Raw genomic sequence first — 21,147 nt, 5'->3', positions numbered from 1 at the left:
TACATTAGGCTATTAAGTACTGCCTATCAAGTATTTTTCCAGATATATCAGCAATCACTACTTAATTAGAATATAAGCAGTGTGCAACTGAGAGTGGGGTTAGAGTGGGGTGAGTCTATATTCTTGTAAGAGAGACTATATTCTTAAAGTTATAATCACAGGTAGAATTCTCTAGGATTAGAAAAATCTAAGAATTCTGGTCTTTATAAGCAAAGGAGTAGATATTCCAAAATTCAATTCTCGGGTATGATAATATTCGACAAACCCCATTCCTTAACCAAGTAAGCTAGTATTGATTTTATTCACAGATCGTGCAGTAAGTTTCATATCATTTCATTTATGTTCAATTACCTATATCCTAAAGTTACTGTAGCTCAAGAAACTCAATTTTATGGCTAACTGCATCATGTTGAATGTGAAACACTTTTATTTTCAAAGTAGTCCTCCTTAGTTACATTTTCTGACTATCCTACTTTCCTCAATAAAGCCCAGTGTGCAACTTTACAATAGGGACCAACTGCATTTTTCTCACACAAATGAATTAACAAATTTGCAAAAAAATCTGTACTGAACAGCTTATACCATTGTGTTTCTGTTAAATTATGATGGTGACACAAAGTGCTCTATCTCTGCTATAAATAAGAATTCTTCCAAAATTAGAAGGCAGAAATAATTAGACTGCTTAGGGACTGCACACATTTCTTATGAGCTCTAGATTTCCCACTGGATTTTGAATGGGTTCACAGGTGGTATACCCTGTTATTAGCGAAGTGCAGATTGACAAAAATGTCATTTATGAAGTGAGTCATACTTTGTAGGGACTTGCTTCTTAATTTTAAAACATGGCTTAATGAAAGTATGCCGTAACTTAAACAATAGAGTCATTATATGGCCTAGTCAGGACTAGTTACCAGTATTGATAAAGCTTGATGAACTTATCACTTCTGACTGTACTTTAAAACAAAAGGAATTTTATGCCTAATTCCAGCTATGAATCATTTTTGAAAACATATGTGATAAATACATCATATATAAGATGCATATATATGAATATATATGTGTATTTAGAATTACACATGAAAATGCCCTTAATTTTTTGCAAAATATAAATAAACAAAGGTACTCTGGGGGCATTTAACTCACCTTCATTAGAAATCAAAAGGCAAAGGAAAGGTAGTCTTTGTTTTCTAGAGTTGTGAGGTGTATAAGTTGGGGTTCTCTAGGCTAACAGAATCAACAGGAGATATCTGTAAATAGTAAGAGATTTTATAAAATTCTTTCATGTGTCCGTAGGGATGTACATGTCCAAATTCTGTAAGTAGGCAGCAAACTGTTCTCCTACGAAATCTGATGAAATCCTTAATGAGTTCCTGGGAGATAACTGGCTGTCTGAAATGAAGCTAGAATATTTTCTCCAAATGCTGGAATCACTTTCCTTTTTAAGACATTTAAGTGAATAAAACATCAATCATTGCTGATGGCAGTCTCTCTGGCTGATCCTAGATGTAATTAGCCATCCATGCAGTAAACTCACTGGTGACTTAATTCCATAAATGTCCTTGTATTGCAATTAGCCCAGTGCTTGCTTGACCAGACATCTGGGCAATTACCCGGCCCAGTTGACACATTAGCCTGAACTTTACCAGGTAAGTCTGTCCTGGTATTTTACAGTTAGTCTGTACAAACTGTAACATTTCAGGCCATGATACAGAATTCGAGTTTAAAATTTTAGGGCCCCTTGGTAGTATCTTTGTACACATTCTTCCAGGAATGAATTCTTCCCCAGTTTCAAGTATGCTTTTCTACCTTTCACTCTGCCATGCATTAAGAAAGGGGGAAAAAAGCCTCTATGCTTCCTTTAATGAGCACAAGCAGATACAGATCACTCCTCCTTCTCTCTATGCAATCTAACATTAAAACGCTGGGGTAGGGAAAACGGACTTGATCCAGTGGTTAGGGCAACCCTCTACCACATGGGAGGTCTGCAGTGCAAACCCCAGGCCTCCTTGACCCATGCAGAGCTAATGCGCTCAAGGAGTGCCGTGCCACACAGGGGTATCCCCCGGGTAGGGGAGCCCCATGCACAAGGAGTGCGGCCCCGTAAGGAGAACCATAAGGAGAACCACACAGCACGAAAGAAAGTGCAGCCTGCCTAAGAATGGTGCCGCCCACACACAGAGCTGACACAACAAGATGACACAACAAAAAGAAACACAGATTCCTGTGCCGCTGACAACAACAGAAGTGGACAAAGACGACGACGCAGCAAATAGACACAGAGAACTGACAACGGGGGTGGGGGCGGGAAGGGAGAGAAATAAATAAATAAATAAATAAATAAATAAATAAATAAATAAATAAATAAATAAATAAATAAATAGGAAAATAAAATAAAAGGCTGGGCTGGGTGTTCAAAATTTGACTCTTAGAATTGAATCATACGTGCTTCTAAATGTCATATGCATCACTGATCTAATGACCTGTAGAAAAATAATTAGTAGCTGACAGCACTGATATACCAATAGAAATAAGGAAACATAGTTTCAACACTTTTATTTCTGTTCCTCAGCTTCAGTCTTTCTGTATCCTATATCTATAGAGAAATCCAAGGCATTCAGAAACATTTTTTTAACATTTTTAGGCATATTATGCAGAAATTTTTATATCTCAAAGAAAAAAACGGCACCAGGCAGTGTGAGACAGGAATCACTGTGTTCACGTTCATGGTAAGGAGAGAGAGTAGAACTGAAAAAACGGAAAAAAGAAAACAGAAACATCTGACTCATCAACTGGGGCAGACTCTTCTGAATTCAGGTGTACTGGGGCATCACACACTGCTCACAATGAGTTAGTGCTGGGTGATTTAGAAAGGGGCAACTATTTCAGTTCCACAGAGTCCCTTCACTGTTTTCATGCAGAACATGTGTCTGAGGATTCTGAATTAAGTTGGTGGACTGTTCTAAGGGAAGTCAGGACTGAAAAGAGAAAACAGATAAATCTTTCTCCAATTATAAGCCACACTGAAATTAAAAACTATACTATCAAAAAAATCAATGAAGTTGATTTCCTAGCAGTATGTAAGCCAATTAGCAAACACATTTACTGAAAATGCATATAAACAAAAAGTTTAGGGATATTTGTTTCTATTTTTTTCTAAATACTTTATTTTTCTTATTTTAATATCTGGGTAGAAATATAGATTACCTTTCTGATTTATTATCCACAGACAGTAAATAGTTATGCAATATTACGGAAAAGGAAAAAAATGAGAAAGTTCCATGGTATGTTAAATTTATTGTTTCCTCCATAAGTCTTCCCCGATAATTTCAACCCACCTTGTCTCTTCCTAATTTACTATCCATGCTGCATTAAACATCTGATTTTGTATGCCTTTTTCTCTGAGAATTTAAATTCTACAGTATAAATATACCACGAATGGTTCATAAATTACAGTGACAGGCCATAAAAAAGTTTTTCACCAGTATGATAAAAAGTGAAACATAAATATTCTATAGAGAATTTTTCAGCAAGCTAAACTTACTCCACATAAAAGACTATTTTTATGCTGAGATTCTTACCTATATCTTTGGCAGTAATATGCCTTCAGGTATCAGCTTTAATTCTATAACTGATAATAGAAAATGCTGTGAATCTTACCTTGGTTCTCTAGATTTCATCAAACTGTGAAATCCTCAAACTAAAAAATGATCCTCTATCTATTTAATGTCTTCATACTCTCTAGCCTTGTGTTTCAAAAGGTTTCCTCACTCGAGTAAATTAATAAATCCTACTTTTCAAGACAGTCCTTACTGACAGCTAACAAAATCCAAATCAAATTCATTCTAGAATCTGTGACACATCAGAATACTATGATAAGTCATCTGTAAAACCTTATTGGAAATCATCACTCTTGACCAAGAGATAAGATATAAGGAAAGCTACCTAAATAGACCATAAAGCGGAAACCGGGGAAGCCATATTGGTTACAGTTTGGGGTTAAACATTTCTGGGACTTGAAAATAAAAGGCTGAATTCTGGTTCATACTACATCATACTGGTATGACTAATGTGAAACATTCTCCAAGAGGTAAAAAGAATCCAGTTTTAGTCCCTGGACCTTATAATAGGTACAATAAGTTCCCCTAAATGACAAAGGCTTATAAACTTACAAAATAACAGAAAATTTCAGCCTATAGCTAAGGAAGTCACAAGAAAGTAGAATGACAACCTACAAAATGGGAAAAAATAATTTGTAAATCATATATCTAATAAGGGACTTTGATCTAGCACACTTATTTTATTTTTATTTTTTTTAAAGATTTATTTATTTATTTAATTCCCCCCCTCCCCCCCCGCCGGTTGTCTGTTCTCTGTGTCTATTTGCTGCGTCTTGTTTCTTTGTCCGCTTCTGATGTCGTCAGCGGCACGGGAAGTGTGGGCAGCGCCATTCCTGGGCAGGCTGGACTTTCCTTCGCGCCGGGCTGCTCTCCCTTTGGGGCGCACTCCTTGCACGTGGGGCTCCCCTACGCGGGGCCACCCCTGTGTGACAGGGCATTCCTTGTGTGCATCAGCACTGCGCATGGGCCAGCTCCACACGGGTCAAGGAGGCCTGGGGTTTGAACCGCGGACCTCCCATGTGGCCCTAACCACTGGGCCAAGTCCGCTTCCTGATCTAGCACATTTAAAGGAGACTTACACCTTAACAAGAAAAAGTCCAACTAGCCACTATGGGGTCCAGCCCCTGGTTAGCTTGCTAGTGACAGGAAGGGAATAAAAATCCTCTTTGCTAAGATTAGGGGTGGGCATGGCAGATGAGATGCTGATCAGGGCTTTCGATTAGCAATTTCAGATCATGGGGGCTCTGTTCTGAAGATGAGCTGTTTCAACAGTCCAGAACAAAAGATGAATCAGAGGAGGCTTAGGATGCTAGGCTCAGGGTGGTAAGAGACAGTTAACTGAAGGTCTGCTTTTGCTGGGCAGGCCAACAGAGCATCTCCTGAAGCTTTCCCTTTGGAGCTGGTCTGTGCTTCTTTGTGAGTCCTTGACCCTGTTTTCCCTGGAAAGACTGTATTTGGCCACCAAAGGGGTGCTGATGCAAAGTACCAGAAATCTGTTGGCTTCTAACAAAGTTAAATACTTGGGGTGGGAACTTACAGTTCTGAGGCCCTCAAGAGTCCCCCTCAAGTTACTTCCTCACCAAACTCTGTTGCCATAGGTTGATGCAAGATGGCTGCCGATATCTGCGTGGGTTCAGACTTCCTCTTTCTCTTCAGGCTCCATGGGTCAAGCTTCTTTTGGTCTCAGGTGTAGGCTGCATAAGGCTTGTCTCTCTCCGGGGCTCATATCTTTCTGGGCTCGGCTGCTGTATTCTCTTCACAAGGTCAGCAGTAAACTATCAGGTGAATGGCTTATCTCTCTTCTGAGGGCCACAGGATCAAAGCTGACAAGTTCTCCCCTCTTCCATGACTATGGAGCTCTCTCTATTCCTCTTTGTATCTTCTTCTGTGCTCTTGATTGAGTGTTATATAGCCCACCAAGAGAACAGGGACTCAACCCTGAATAATCTAAAGATGTGATCAAATCAAAGCCCTAATCTTGATTTCGTCAAGTAAACATAAACCCTCTGAATTTAAATCAGTTAAAGGTTATGCCCCAAAAAACATAATCAATAGCTCTTTTAGGAACTCATAAATAATATCAAACAGCCACAAAAACTGGAATGTAGGAAACTATGAGGCAGAAAGTCTGGGGCTTTAGCTTTGCAAGTTTCCAACACCTGGTAGAGGTCTTGGGAAACGGGGGACAGGCAATCAAACTCCTGTAAACAGGGGAGCTCCAAACAAGGAACAAGCAAGAGACCAAAACAAGACACAGCCACAGAAAGACAGGGAAAGCCCTACAATTGCATTAGCCTTAGGCCGACCTTGCTGATAGTGTAACCAAGAGGTAAAAGTTAACAAGTGATTATAATCACTGAATCTTTAAGAGATGCCTTTTTCCTTTTTAACATATTGTAGAATAGCCAACATACCAAAAACAGCAGAATCAACAAACTTTTCAAGTGCTCATGGATCTTTCTCCAGGATAGCCTGACCTCAAAAAATTTAAAAAGAATGACATTATACAAAGTACTTTCTCTGATCATAATGGAATGACACTAGAAATGAAAAGGGAAAACTCACAAATATTTGGAGATTAAACAACACAATCAGGGAGTCAAAGAAATTGCAAGAGCATTTAGAAAAGATCTTGGGATGAGTAATGAATATTATTGGATACATTTTATTTGATAATGTATCAAAATCTAAGAGCAATGCAGAGAGGGACATGTATAGATTGTAATGCTTCAATAAAGAAGAAAGAGTTAAAATTGAAGACTTCTAACTGTATACCTGGACGAACTAGAAAAAGAACAGCAAACTAATCGGAAAACAAGCAGAAGAAAGGAAATAATAAAGATTTAGAGCATTATCCCTGCTCTAAATGAAATTGAGGGGGAAAAACCCACATAAAATTATAAAAACCAAAAGCTGGTTTCTTCAAGAAGATCAACAAAATAGATGAGACCTCAACAAAACAGTCATGAATAAAGAGATTAAAACAGTCATCAAAAACCTCCCAAAATTGAAAACCCCAGGACCAAATGCTTCACAGGTGAATTCTACTAATCTTTCAAGGATGAGGTAATAAAATCTTGCTCAACCTCTTCCAAAAGCTGACTGGAAGGAACACTACCAAACTCATTCTGTGAAGCCAACATTACCCTATACCAAAGCCATTTATTAAAAAAAGAAAATTAGAGACCAATTTCTGTAATGAATATAGATGTGTAAATGCTGTGGCAGTTTCAGATTATTTTATGAACCCCAAGAAGAAGATTGGGTTTGTATACTTATCTTTTCCTCTGGGTGTGATACCATTTGCTTGCATTAAATGTGGTTGAGGGCCTTTTGACTTGATTACTTTTGATTGGAGTAGTCAGTGAAGTGTGACTCTGGTTGAATCTCCACCTCCTTGCTGGGTCTGATATAAATGGAAACAGTGAGAGACACAGGAAAAGAAAGCCACCATGTTTGACCCTGCCATGTGAGAGAGAGGACTACAGCTCACTTAAGTATTAAGTCCCAAGAGGATGGGACCATGAAGTGGCTCAAGAGGAGAAGGTAAGCATTTAGCCAAAGGCTGAAACCTCACCAGAGATCAATGGTCATCTTGCTTCACGTGTGGCAACATGCTGGGGTCAACAGCTGACTTTGGTGAGAAAGCACCTCTTATTGGGCCTTGATTTAGACTTTCCATGGCCTTGGAGCTATAAGCTTTTACCCCAGATAAATCCTCTTTATAAAAGCCACCCCTTTTCTGGTACTTTGCATAGGCACCCCTTGACAAAATAAAACAAATCTTTAAAAAATACTTGCAAACCGTATCCAAAACTATATGAAAAGAATTATACACCTCAATCAAATGTACTTTTTTTAAACGCAGATGTGCAAGGGTGGTTCAACACAAGAAAATCAATTAGTGTAATAAATCACATTAATAAATTGAAGAAAAATCATCCTCTCAATTGATGCAGAAAAGGTATTTGACAAAATACAGTTTCCTTCCTTTTTCTTTCTGACTAAGCTTTCTTTTAATGGGTCTCAAAACCTGTGACAGATTTTTGTTAGGTTGTTTCCATTTAAAAAGTACTGATTTTAAAATCTAATAACTTAAAACTGCCACACCAAAACAAATGGTCCATGAAACGTTCCTTCTGAAGGTTTTACGACCCATTATCTTTAACCAGGTTTTTACTATTAAACTTAAATGGTCAATTGAGACAAACAGTTCTGAGGCCATTCTTTCACCATTGATTAAGACTGGAGTGGCAGGTGTTGTGGATAATATTCATTTAGCCTTCTGAGCTTTCTGGTAGATTAGGTGAACTTGACAGCTCCAGCAGCCTCCTTTTCCACTGCCTTGATGACACCCACAGCAGCCTTTCTTGATGAAAAGCTTCCAAATTTTGGAACAGAAGTAAACTTTTTCAATACAGTGAAGTTCAGATATGAAAAATCCACAGCAAGTATTATACTCAACAGTAAAAGGCTGAAGGCGTTCCCACCGGGATCTGGAACAAGACAAGCCACTGATACCTTTACTTTATATCATGATACAGTTCTAGCTAGAGCAATTAGGCAAGATAAAGTAATAAAGTCCTTTAAATAGGACAGGAAGAAGTAAAACTTTTGATGATGATATGGTCCTATATATGGAAAATACTGAAAAAATGACAAAGAGCTAGTCACTGGCACTAATAGACAAGTTCTGCAGAATGGTGAGATACAGATTAAAATGCAAATCAGTAATGTTTCTATACACTACTGATGAGCAATCTGAGGAAATCAGAAAAAGTTTCATCTACAATGGCGACTAAAATTATCACATATTTAGAAATAAACTTAACCAAGGACATAAAAGACCAATATTCAGAAAGCTACAAAACAAAGAAGACCTAAATGAAAGATTCTGTGTTTAGGAAGACTAAATATCATTAAGATGTCAATTCTAGTGGAATGAACACAACCAAGCCAAGGTCCACAGGCAGGAGGAATACAGTAAGGATTAGAGTGGACTTAATGATATCCTATTCATTAACTATTGTGGTTAATAATCGAGAAAATGTGGCATTGGTGTGGAAAAGTGGCCATGGTGGCTGCTGGGTGCGGGGAATGGGAGGAAGAGATGAGATGTGGAGGCATTTTTGGGACTTGGAGTTGTCCTGAATGGTGCTGCAGGGACAATTGCCGGACATTGTATGTCCTCCCATGGCCCACTGGATGGAACGTGGGAGAGTGTGGGCTATGGTGTGGACCACAGGCCATGGGGTGCAGCAATGCCCAGAGATGTACTCACCAGGTGCAATGGATGCGTCATGATGATGGGGGAGAGTGTTACTGTGGGGGGAGTGGAGGGGTGGGGGCAGTGGGGCTGAATGGGGACCTCATAGTTTTTGAATGCAATATTTTTTTAAAAATGAATAAATAAATTAAAAAAAAAAGATGTCACTTCTAACCTACCTGATTTACGATTCAATGCAAACCAAATAAAAATCCCAATGGCCTTTTTTGCAGTGTTGGAAAAACAATTACCAAAACTATTTGGAAGGGTAAGGGTCCCTGAATAGCCAAAATGTCTTAAAAAAGAAGAATGACATTGGAGGACTGTCACTTCATAACTCTAAAGCATATACATAACTACAGTGGTAAAAACAGCATGAAATTGGCCTAAAGATATTGAGCAATGGAAACAAACTGAGAACTCAGAAAACGACGCTTACATCTATAGTCAAATGACTTTTGTCAAAGCTTTCAAGCCCATCCAGCTGGGCCAGAACAGTCTACTCAACAAATGGTGCTGGGAGAATTGGCTATCTATATCCAAAACAAAGGAGGACGACTCCATCTCACAGGTTAAACAAAAACTACATTAATTATAGGAGACTTTAACACAACACTCACAATAATGAAGAGAACACCTAATCAGAACATCAATACAGATTTGAAAGATATTCTAATCTAACTAAACCATAAAAGATATATACAGAACACTTAATTCAAAACAAATAAATCAAAAAAACCAGAATACACATTCCTGTCATGAGCACATGGATTATTCTCCTGGATAGACCGTGTGTCAGGACACAAAACAAGTCTCAATAAATTCAGAAGTATTGAAGTCATACAAAGCATAGGCTCTGAACTGAAGTAAGAAATCAGTAAAAAGGGGGGAAATTAAAAATTAAGAAATACATGGAAAGCAAACAACATACTCATAACAATCAATGGGTTATAGAAGATGTTGTAGGTGAAATGAAGAAATTTCTTGAGATTCAAATGTGAATGAAAACACAATACACCAACCAATATTTATGGGAGACAAGGTAGTTCTAAGAGGGCCATTTATAGCTCCCAATGCTTATATCAGAAAAGAAGAAAGAGTTCAAATCAGGGATCTAATCTCAAAACTGGAACAAGTAAAAAAAAGAAGAGTAAACTAAACCCAGAGTCAGTAGAAGGACCCTAGTAAGTAAAGATTAACATGGAGATAAATGAAATAGAAAAAAAAAAGTGAAAGAATCAAATGTAGGTTCTTTAAAAATGTACAATAAAATTGACCAACTATTGATAGAGAAAAGAAAAGTATAGAAATCACTGAAATCAAAGATGAAAAGGGGGACTTTGCCAATGACCATGCTGAAATAAAAAGAACTATAAGATGATATTAAAACCACCACACCATGGAGCCAAGAGTGCCTACAACTGAAAGTAGGAGGATTGCATCCAGCATCCATGTGGATCTAAGCCCCTCTTGATATAGATGTGGAGTGGACACAACCATTCCAAGGTCCACAGGATGGAGGAATAGAATATGGATTAGAGTGGAGTTACTGATATTCTATTCATGAACAATTGTGATTAGTAATGGAAGAAAATATGGCACTGGTGTGGGGAAAGTAGCCGTGGTGGCTGCTGGGTGTGGAGAATGGGAGGAAGAGATGAGATGTGGAGGCATTTTCAGGACTAGGAGTTGTCCTGGGTGGTAATGCAGGGACAGTTACTGGACACTGTACATCCTCCCATGGCCCGCTGGGTGGACTGTGGGAGAGTGTGGGCTATGATGTGGACCATTGACCATAAGGTGCAGCAGTGATCAGAGATGTATTCACCAAATGCAATGAATGTCTCATGATGATGGAGGAGATTGTTGCTATGGGGGGAGGAGTGGCGGAAAGGGGGGTGGGGAGTATATGGGGACCTCATCTTTTTTTAATGTAATATTAAAAAATAAAGACAAAAAATAAATAAAACTAAGTACACCAATAAATTAGATAACCTAGATCAAATGGACAAATTCTTGGAAACATGAAAATTACCAACTCTGACTCAAGAATAAATAGAACAATTCAGCAAATGAATTACTATAAAGGGATTCAATCAGTCATCAAAACCTCCCAGTAGGAACAGCGCAGGTCCAGGTGGCTTTACAGTAGAGTTCTATAAATTCCAAACATTTCAAGAAGATTTAATTCCAATTCTGCTCAGAGTTTCCAAATAATTGTAGAGGAGGGAACAATCCCTAACTCACTCTATGAGAGTAACTTTACACTCACACCAAAGTCAGGTAAAAATACCATAAGGAAATAAAATTACAGACCACTATCTCTTATGAATGTAGATGAAAAAATCCTCAAGAAGATTCTAGAAAATTAAATTCAACAGCTTATTGAAAGAATTATCTACCATGATCAACTGAGATTTATCACTGGTATATAAGGTTGGTTCAACATAGGAAAATCAGTTAATGTAATACAACACACAAAGAGGAAAACCACTTGATTAGCTCAATTGATGCAGAAAAGGCACTAAAATGCAGCACCACTTCTTGATAAAAATACTTAGTACACCAGGAGTAGAAGAAAAAATCTTCAACATGATAAAGGGCGTAAATGAAAAGCCTAGCGCTAACATTCTACTTAATGATTTTTGACTGAAAGCTGTCAGGAATATGACAAAGATGTCCACTGCTGTCACTTTGGTATTTAATATTGTACTGGAAGTTCTTGACAATGCAATTAGGCAAGGAAAAGAAATAAAGATACCCAAACTGGAAAGAAAGAAATAAAACCATCCCATTTGCAGATGATATGATCCTATATACAGAAAATCCTCAAAAAGTTCATAACAAAGTTTCTAGATATAATAAATAAATTTGGCAAGTGGCAGTAATGTTTATATACACAAGTAATGAAAATCTGAAGAAGATATTAGGGAAAAAATCATTTATAATTACAACTAAAAGAATCATGCCTAGGAATGCCCGAGGATGTTAAAAAAACAAAAAACAAAAAAACAAAAAAAACTTGTACACAGAAAACTACAAAGCATTGATAAAAGAAATCAAAGATGATCTAAATAACCTCTAACTCTAGACCAAATGCCTATTGCTGGGGGAGAGAAAATAAGACATCCTTTATAAAAAAGTTTTCTGTTTTCATCTCCTATATTAAAACTAAAAAGGCAATGTCTCTTCTCACTCATCTCCTCTACCATAGGAACTGGGATTGGTAACTTACACCAAGTACAATTGCCTACTGCAATCCCTCCCTAGAGTTAACCAATAGCACAAAATAACTACCTTAAAAATACAGTTTCCCACCAACTTTGTGAGAGTGCAGCCTTTACGGAGACCTGGCCTTTTCTACTTTTGTGGCCCAGTACCCTCTTAGTGGGACCACAGAGTCTCAAAATTCTAATCATGTTGATTTCTTCCAGAATCAACATCTTCTTGCTAGCCATATGGGAACTTCATTCAGTTTCACCCAGAATGCCAGATCCATATTCCTTTCCCAACCAAGATAGAAGAGCAGGAAGGTATGATACCTTGTCAGGTAGGGCCTATGGCCCCTAACCAGTAGGAAGTAACTACAGAAGAAAGACCATCATCTTTCAGTACCCCTTTAAAAATGAAGGTGCAAACTCTTGGCAGGGTGTGCGTGTGTGAGAGAGATTGAAACAAGCTAGATAGGAAATCCATAGATGATCTGGAGCCTGTCAAGAAGTCCATGTGTTTTTCTGTACCCTCCAATGGCAGCTGAACAACCTCATGAAATTCTTCCATTTGGAATGAGATTTCCTCTGGAAACCAGGAGAAGGCCTGGATATTCTCAAGGACTTTATCACTGGTTCCTCCTAGTGGATTGGTGGGTGGGCTAATCAATCAAAAGAGCAAACAGATGAGACTCTTCCTATGCCGTTAGTAAAGGAGTGAAATAACCAATCATTTAAAAAGCAGGCATGGGGGTAGAGATTCACACAGCAACAAAGGGAGTGCTAGGTTCCCATCCTGTGGAGTCTTCTGCATTCCCCAGTGGAACAACAACAATCTCCCAAGTGCAACGGCAATGACCAGTGAAGAAGGATGGTCCAATGATAGACCTTTGATATTAAAGACTATGCTTATGAGCCTGTTGTGATTAAAATTTCAACTTTTCCTAGAGCTGCAGGGTGCCTGAGAGTTACCCCCAAGAGTCTCCATGTTGCTCAAATGTGGCCACTCTCTAAGCCAAAGTCAGCAACTAAATGCATTACCTTCCCCCCCAGCATGGGACATGACTCCCAAGGATGAGCCTCCCTGGTGCCAAGGGATTATTACCAAGAACTGGCTGGTGATACTGCTAGATAAAGACCTTAAATGAAAAGGAGAAATTGTAAAGACAAATGAGTTTATATGACTAAGAGACTTCAAAATGAGTCGGAAGATAATCAGAGGGGTTGTGCTGATGCGCATCTCAGCAGGATCTCAGAGATAGCCAAAGTAGATACAACCCCAGTTAGTGGTGCTCCTGAGGGCTATGGAGACACCCAGGTCCTATGATCATGGCAAGTCAGTGGGCCCTACTTCGGAATTTGTACTCCTTAGTGTGATGAAGTTGGACTCAGGTACGACCTTTCTAAACATACCTCTTCTGCCCCTTTTATTGAAGCTGGGGTAGCTGCTGGGGTTGGTATAAGTCCAGGAGACTTGAATTTCTGGACTGTCTATGTTCCAGCTGGGTCCTGAGGCTCAGGGGAGTTGTACCACTATTTTTCAGTTTGTTGGACTTACCCAGGTCAGCTGATAAGGAGGTGAGGATGGACAACCACCACACCAAGGAACCAAGAGAGCCTACAGCTCTAGGCACAAGAGTACCACCCACCAGCCAAGTAGGATTGAAGCCCCTTCTCAATTGAGAGGTGAAGTGGGCATCACCATTCCAGGCTCCTCAGGATAGAGGGATAAAATATGGATGAGAGGATTTACTGGTATTCTACTATAGAATTATTGTGACTCTAGCAATGGAGAAATTATATCATTGATGTGGAGACGGTGGTCATGGGAGTTGCTGAAGGCAGGGAGAAGGAAAAGAAAAGGAGGTGTGATATGGTGGCATTTTTGAGACTTGGAGTTGTCATGATTAAAATTACAGGGATGGATACAGGACATTATATATCCTGCCATAACCCATTGAATGTACTGGGGGAGAGGGAAAACTATGATGCAAACTATAATACATGCTGTGTAGCAGGGCTCCAAAATGTATTCATTAAATGCAATGAGTGTGCCACACTAATAAAAGAAGTTGTTGATGTGGGTGGAATGGGGGGTGAAGGGTGGGGTATGCGGGGACCTCTTATATTTTTGAATTTAACATTTTGTGAGGTCTACTTATCTTGTAAAAATAAATTTTAAAAATACATTTAAAAAAAAACGAGAAGACTTCTTTGTCTCTTGTGCTGTCTTGCCTTTGCCCTGTCCCAGTGCCAGTCCTGGTGCGGTTCCTGCCCTCTGTGCCCCCCTCTTGCCATTTTTCTGCTGCCATGATGGGCAAGCAAGTAAAAACTGGGCATTTGTAATCTATAATGGGGAAATTTAGTCTGTAAATCAGCCCACATTATTACTTTTCAGTCCCGAGCTGTTATTTTCTCCCATTTCTCTTCCCTCCCTACCTGAATAAATTATACGAGCCTAACTCACATATTGTGCTCTTAAAATTCATTTATGCAGCATAGTCAAGAACCTAGACAAAAGCCAATTAAAATCATATTTATAAGTTCCAAGTCTTCGAGAGGAACCCACGAGAAAGCTGAAAAATAAATTTAACTACTCTGGCCAAAAAAAGGGAATAGTAATCAGGTAACTAAGTTATCTACAAATTTGTTCGATTATTTGACTAAGAATCATAAGGAGTTTACTGAATTCAGCATTCATTAAAGATATTTAAGCATTGTTTTCTTCCTCAAATATTAACTATAGGCATACCCCAAGATATTGCAGGTTCAGGTCCAGCCCACCACAATAAAGTGAATAATGCAATAAAGCAAACACATGAATCCTTTCCTTTCCCTGGGTGCATATAAAGTTATACTTACAGTATACTGAAGTCTATTAAGTGTGCAACAGTATTGTCTAAAAATAATATACAAACCTTAATTAAAATATTCTTTATTGCTAAAAGTGCTCATCATCCCCTGAGCCTCCAGTGATTCATAATCCCCTTGTTCAGGGAAGGGAGTCTTCCCTCTATGTCAGTGGTCACTGACTGATCAGGCATAGCCATGGCCATTTCTTAAATTAGACAGTAGTGACAGATATGCAGTCATCTAGACTTAGATGTTCCATTTATAGAGCACTACGTAGATTTAGCATAATCCTTAATTGCCCTATGATTTTCAGAACAAACATTGATTGACTCGTCCTTACGCAGTATTCTCCGTAGCATATGATGCTTTTCTTTGATAGCGTTTTACCCACAGAACGTCTTTCAAAATTAGAGTCAATCCTCCCACCCTCCTGCTGCTTTATCAACTAATTTTATGCAGTATTCAACAATGTTCACAGCATCTTCACCAGAAGATTCCATCTCAAGTACGCACTTTTTTTGTAAAACTGTAAGAAGCTCCTTATCTGTTAAAGTTTTATGATGAAATTGCAGAAACTGTCACATCTTCAGGCTTTGCTTCTAATTCTAGTTCTCTTGCAATTTCTACCACATCTGCCATTACTTACTCCACTGAAGTCTTGAACCTCTTAAAGCCATCCTTTAACTCCTGCCAATGTTGATATTTTTACCTCCTCCCATGAATCCTGAATGTTCTTAATGGAATCTAGGATGATAAATCCTTTCCAGAGTAATCACTACGGCAGCTTTAACTTCACAAAATGTATTTCTTAAAGAGTAAGATTTGAATATCTAAATTGCTCCTTGATCATGTGGGCAGTACCAGGCATGCAAACAACATTCATCTCATTGTACATCTCTATCAGAGCTCTTGGGGGACTGAGTGCATTATCTGACAAGATGAGCACTAATATTTAGACGGGAATCTTTTTTTCTGACCCAAGTAGTTCACAAGACTGGTCCTAAAATATTCAGTAAAGCATATGATGTCATCCAGGTTTTGTTGTTCCACTTTTAGAGCACTAGCAGAGTAGACTTGGCAAAAATCTTAAGGGCCCTAGGATTTGTGGAGAGGTTAATGTGCACTGACTTCAACTTAAGTGACTATCTGCATTAGCCCCTACAAGAAAGTCAGCCAGTCCTTTGAAGCTTTGAAGCCTGACTTTGACTTCTCTCTAGCTAGAAAAGTCCTGAACGGCATCATCTTCCAATACAAAGCTGCTTTGTCTACACTGAAAATCTGTTATTTAGTATAGTCGCCTTCATCATTTTTAGCTAGATCTTCTGGATAACATGCTGCAGCTTCTACATCAGCACGTGCTGCTCTACCTTGCACTTTTATGTTATGGAGATGACTTCCTTCCTTAAACCTCATGTACCAACCTCTGCTAGCTTCAAATTTTCTCATGCAGCTTCCTCACCTCTCTTGGCCTTTAGAGAATTGAAGAGCATTAGGGCTTTGCTCTGGATTAAGGGGATGTTGGGGCTGGTTTGATCTTCTATCCAGATCACTGAAACTTTCAGCATTTCAGCAATAAGGCTGTTCTGCTTTCTTATCGTTTGGGTGCCCAATGGAGCAACACTTTTCATTTTCTTCAAGAACTTCTCCTTTGACTTCCTAACTTGGCTGTTTGAGGCAATTTGCCTAGCTTTCAGCCTATCTCAGCTTTCTTCATGCCTTCCTCACTAAGCTTAATCATTTCTAGGTTTTGAGACCCTTCCTGTCATTCGAACACTTAGGGGCCATTGTGGGGTTATTGATTTGCCTAAATCAATATTGCTGTGTCTCAGGGAATAAGAAGGCCCAAGAGAGAGATACAGGGAGTGGTCAGTCAGTAGAGCAGGCAGAACATACACAATGTTTATCAATTAAGTTTGCTGTCTTCTATGGGTGTGGCTTGTGGTGCCACAAAACAATTATAATAGTAACATTAAACACCGCGATCTCAGATCACCATAATAGATGAGAGTAAGAATGAAGTTTTAAATATTGTGAGAATTACCAAAATATGACAGAGACATGAGTGAGCACACATGCTACTAGAGAGCACAATAAAGTGAATTACAATAAAATGAGGTATGCCTGTATCAACTTGGTCGTCTATTCCTAGGCTATAAGTTTTAATGCATTCCTTAAATGTGGTGATATGACTACCTTTAAACCTGTTAGCTGAAAATCAACCTAATGCTTCCTTTCCAGGTGCTCAAGTAAATGAATTTCATAGATGTATATATCATTTAACAAAAACTTCAAAATAATCAGTAATAAACAACTCAGTTACTTTTAGCCTGGAAATGTATATATGTCACAGTGACACAGCTACTACTTGACAGTCATTCAGATACCGCTTTGTACCATTTTTGGAAATCAGCTACTTTAAATGCAGACTAGATAAAGCATCCATGGTAGCACTAAACAATTGAAAAAAATTTGCACTACTACTCATAAACAAAATACTTTGAAAGAGTCTGTTCTGAGCTTGAAATACATTAAGTAATTTAGAACAGGTAATTAAATTTTACATGGTGCTTGTTTAAAAATGAAGTCTGATGAAATTTTAGAAAGTTAACGTTCATATGATTTTTCTACATAATTCTTCTATTACATATAGTTTCAAGTAGCCTATATTGTGCTGGTTAAAACAAAAGGGATTATCACACAAAATGCATATTCCAGATCAGTTCTGACAGTGATACTTATAAACACATGGTCCAATAACAAAAATTATACACATGGGACAAAAGTAAATATAAATTCAATTATTCATCATAAAATAAAAGATAAATGAAATTCACCAGTTGAGATACTAAAATGTCTATTAAACACTGGTGACATAAAAATAAAGCAGGTTGAATACCCTTTAATTGGAAATCATTCCTATGTAACAGCTACCAAAACTAGTTGTTCAAAACAATGGTTCTGTGACACTTATTCTTTATGCTAACCTTTGACTATACAAAGTTTTTTGTTTGTATGGCCTGTCAATGAATGTTATACCTACTGCACATACTGTACTGTTTTTGTACATTCTTGAAATTACATATTTATGAATTCTGCAATTTTGATGCCTTTTAAAATTGTAATTTGGAGATATTTCATCATTTCTAAATTAAGGTCAAAATCAGTAGAGAGATTGTGTGTATGTGTACATGCACTGAATAAATTCATGAATGTCTTTAATAGAAATTCCAAAGAATACTTTTTATTTCTATGATGTCAGCGACATATCACTACTAGTCTTTTTAGAGGGTTTAGGTGGTACAACTGGGCAAGGTTCAATGTTGTCATAAAAATTATTTGTGGCTTTTGGATCAAAGTTGCCTGTAAAAAATGGCATCAGAAATTAAGGATTCCTTCTTCTGTTATTTAACTTTATAAAAAATAAACTACAGAAATAAAACATGAAAAAAAAGCAATTATTGCCCCCCAAATGCCCCCCTATCACAACTCTTCTTCCCTCTCCCGGGCCTCAGCAACTCCTATGGGCACTCTCCCATTGCTACATTCACAATAATTCTTTAGTAGAATAAAACTTATTCCACTCTAATCCATATATTATTCCCCCATCCTGAGGACCCTGGGATGGCAATGTCCACCCCACCTCTAAATTGAGAGGGGGCTTAGATCCCACATGGCTGATAGATGGGATTCTCCTGCTTGCAGATAGACTCTCTTGGTTCCCTGGTGTGGTGGCCAACCATCCTTACCTCCATTAGCTGACCTGGGTAAGTCCAATGAACTGAGATAGGATTTGCAACTCTGCTGAGGCTCAGGGCCCAGCTGGCACATGGCCAGTCCAGAGATTTAAGTCTTCTGAATATATACCAACCCCAGCGCCAACACAGTAAAAGTGACAGATTCAGTAAAAGTGACAGAATAAGCATGTGTATAGAAGTAACATCTGAATCCAACTCCATCACACTCAGGAACACAAATTCCAAAGTGGGGCCCACTGGCAAGTCACAATGCAGGACATTATATGTCATGCCATAACTCACTGAATGTGTTGGGAGAGAGTGTAAACTACAATGGAAACAATAATCCATGCAGTGTAGCAAAATTCCAAAATGTATTCATCAAATTCAATGAATGTGCCACTACAATGAAAGAAGTTGATGATGTGGGAGTGGGGGCAGGGAGTAGAGAGTGGGGAGTGGGATATACAGGAACCTCCTATATTTTTAAATGTCACATTTTGTGTGATCTATGTATCTTTAAAAAAAAAGATTGAAGAAGCTCATTATCCATCCTTCTCTCATTGAATCTGAGTTAAAGTTTTGGTTATACTAATGCACTATTATTTGTCTATAATTTACTATACCCAGAAATATTTATCCAACTGCAAGTTTCATTGCCTTAGCCAGTACTCAGAACTAAGCATACAAGGCACTGGGGGAAGTAAATAAAGAAGAGAAATGATAGGATGATTGAGCTGTTTTCTCTGTTTTGTAAGAGAGAACTATTTAAGATTGAAATGGTGAAAGATTACCTTTACTTCTTCATAATTTACCCTCAACTGTACCCATTATTAATTTGATTATGAAGGCAAATACTAAATCATAAAGATTATTCTTATTAGAGTTCTACTTTGAAAGAACTAAACAGTCTAGGCAAAAGTGAAATAACTGCAGCATATAGACAATCTTAGGTCCAGAAAAGGCTATTTTAAATGTTACTTATCAATGATAAAAGATATTGGGCCTATTTTAGAAGTTATAACAATTATAAATATTTAATCTTGCCTTAAAAAGTTTATCTATTTAAAATGTTCACCAACTAAACTGGTGACATTTCAATCACATGTCCTGCCATGATTCTTCCAAAGTAAGTTTTGATGGAAGTTCTGGTTTTGAGACCTATCTTCACTTCTACCCATCTATCATCTTAATCTGATTGTTATGAACACCTCTATCTTAAGAGGTGTTCCCGAACTATTTTTCTTTATAGAGGACATTGTACAATACTGATTATTGAAATTTATTGAACCTCCTGATTGTTATATTTTTTCAAGGAGTTTTCCTCACCTAAGCCAACAATATAGCTGCTTTTCATCAAATAATACAATGATGATATCTAGTTTAAATGTCCAAAAAGTGCCTAGAATTTTGTCTTAATTGGTAGGTACAGACTGGACACTTAAAAAGTTTTTCAGAGTGTAGGCATAGAAGTTGGTTATATTACTATATTTGGACCACTTACAATGGAATTTAGAAATAGTAAAGTATCAAGAGTTTATTGCCAAACATGATTCGAAACACAGTTCTTAGCTTATGAAAGTTTAAGAATGATAAGCTCTTTTATTTTAAAACAATTTTATGAAAACTATTCTTAAATAGAACTTCAAAGCCATTATACTATTTTTTTTTTTAATTTTTAAGATGGATGTCACATACGTTATTTGTTCAAAACTTAATTTATAGTTTATGTTCTGTAGGAAACAAAGGCATGTTGTTTCCATGGAAGCAAGTTATTCCTTGACCACTGAGTCATGCTGTCTCCATAGCTACACGTGCAGGTCATAAATCTAGCAAGGATATGTGTACACTCAGGTGGAATGAGGACTAGGTAGAACAGGGCAACCTGGGCAACAAGATTTATGGGTATGCTTTCTCAACAATATAATAGAACACTGAAATTTTGTACTTTGAGTGATAATCATAGATTTTGATCCATTTGTTACACAGGTTGAGGTAATGGGAATGGTTAGCTAGGATAGTTGCTGGTTCTCACAATTGCTTGGGGTATATAAAGAAGGCCCTGAGATTAATAAACTTGTCCAATGAGCTTGAGGCTCCAATGCTCTCAGATCCCCTGATCCCAATCTCTCTTTGTCCTTCATTCCCAAAACCCTTTGGGTCTGCAAGTCTGACATCTGGTGCCCAACATGGGGCCTGAAGAAGTGACAGGAGCAGAGATGGCAGTATCAGAAACACGGAAACTGAAAACTTTCTTGAAAGGTTGAGGCATCCATCGAAAGGTGACTCGAGTCTGACAATACAGTGGTAAGAATCTTAATTTTGCTGTCCACTAGCATCAGGGTATGGGAAATCAACAGGATGTCTGGAAGAATATTCACAGGTTCTAAAGACTCTTAGATACTGTCAGAGTCTCAGTGAAAACTGCTGATTTCCTTGAACTTCTTGCTGTAGAACAAAAACACTGT

General features: G+C 38.0%; 1 pseudogene; it reads right to left on the bottom strand.

Annotated features, from left to right (window-relative positions):
* Positions 1-5,180: 5,180 nt before the first annotated feature.
* The window catches only part of LOC139438253 (TGF-beta-activated kinase 1 and MAP3K7-binding protein 3-like), a 47,317-nt pseudogene continuing 31,350 nt past the window's right edge, over positions 5,181-21,147 (bottom strand).

The sequence above is a fragment of the Dasypus novemcinctus genome, chromosome Y, assembly GCF_030445035.2.
Source record: "Dasypus novemcinctus isolate mDasNov1 chromosome Y, mDasNov1.1.hap2, whole genome shotgun sequence".
Taxonomy (NCBI): Eukaryota; Metazoa; Chordata; class Mammalia; order Cingulata; family Dasypodidae; genus Dasypus; species Dasypus novemcinctus.
This window is presented reverse-complemented; position numbering and strand designations above follow the sequence as displayed.